This window comes from Microtus oregoni, unplaced genomic scaffold, assembly GCF_018167655.1.
Source record: "Microtus oregoni isolate MIOR12 unplaced genomic scaffold, Mior012 000000F_ref0000247, whole genome shotgun sequence".
Taxonomy (NCBI): domain Eukaryota; kingdom Metazoa; phylum Chordata; class Mammalia; order Rodentia; family Cricetidae; genus Microtus; species Microtus oregoni.
This window is the reverse complement of record NW_024543059.1, coordinates 82486028-82487492: the sequence shown is the minus strand read 5'-3', so window position 1 is coordinate 82487492 and position 1465 is coordinate 82486028. Positions and strand designations below refer to the sequence as shown.

The 1465-nt window shown below is 38.4% G+C and overlaps 1 pseudogene; it reads left to right on the top strand.

Annotated features, from left to right (window-relative positions):
* Window positions 1-529: 529 nt before the first annotated feature.
* On the top strand, window positions 530-1186 carry LOC121432521 (annotated as a pseudogene).
* Window positions 1187-1465: the final 279 nt, after the last annotated feature.

Sequence of the window (1465 nt, the reverse complement as noted above, 5' to 3'; positions counted from 1 at the left end):
GAATTTACGTAACTTAACTCTGAACCACATTTGGTCGTGGTGGTTTTAATAAAATAAAATAAAAGATGTGCTCCTTTGTGGAACACTCTTTAAAAAAGTTTGTGGACCAGAGTGGGAAAATTAGTGTTCTCACCTGGCTCCCTCCCTTGAAAGTTTAAGGAAAAGACACAAAGGGAGGATCTCACTTTGTGGTCCAGGTTGGTCTAGAGTTAGCCATCTAGTCCAAGCTGGCTCTGAATCTTCAGGAATCCTTCTGCCTGGATCTCCAAAGCTCGAACAGTTCAAGCAACATCACACTTAGAAAATGTGGCTATCAAATCTAGAACTTCGTGTATGGTAGGCAAGCATTGGACCAACCGAACAACCTCACAAGCCTCCAGAAAAGCCCTGTTACAGAACCCATCACAGTGAAGTTCAAGGTTTGCAGCTGAATGTCTCAATTTCAGGAGATGTAAATGATCAAGCCCTTTTGACTGCTGAGGTGACTTTCATTTTGAATTCAATCCTCCTATATATCCGTTTCTGAAATATAGAGCAGAGAATTCAGCCAGAAAACCAAGAGCTTATTTAGGCTGCTTCCGGAAGAATTTCCTGTAACAGAGCAGAATGCCCCTGCCCTTGCTCCACAGAATTGCTATGCTGAAAGGTCCAGTCTGCTTACATCAGGCCTTCTTCCTCTTTTAAATGACCAGTGGTCATCTTTATGGTGGTTCCTGCATGATTGCATACTGGTGCTATGGTCATGGCTTGGTGCAATCAGTTTTCCGATCTGTAGACAAACGGTAACTGTACTGCTAACCGATGATGATAATCAGTCTCAGGATGCAGGAAGATTATGTTAATGATTATAACCAGAGATTCCCAAGTCAGCCTAGATCTATTATGGATCTATACTGGATCTTCTGACCTGACTATTATTTTGTTAAGCAAGGTATTTTTACATCTAATATCACCTGGCGACCTTTGTGTACATGAAGCTTTGTTTGCAGTTCTGGGCATTCTAGATGATTTTTCACTGTCTTTTTTGTTTTTTATCTTTATCTCCACTTATGTATCTAAAGTGACAACCCAATGGCTAACCAGATGGAGAAAAATGAGTTTCCTAGAACGTTTGATTTTATGTATAAAGTCAAGCAAAAGGACTCGTAGCAGTGTAAATTATCCAACTGTTTTCTTACAAACCTAAAACTTTGGGTTATCATTTGACAGATGCCTAACAATAGGAATTTTTACACTGCAAGTTCTTATGTTAAGATTGGATTGATAATAGTTGACAATTTTACTCAATTTCCTGATGTATGGAAAGTGTCTGGAAAAATCACAAAGTTGACTGAAAAAGGATATTTAGCTATTTTTTTCCTAATATTGTTTGGCTTAATTAGATACATAGTCCAATATTATTTAAATGTCCAGTTCGTCTTCCTCATCATTCTCAGTAGCCACAAAATAAAATCAGACCTTAAAA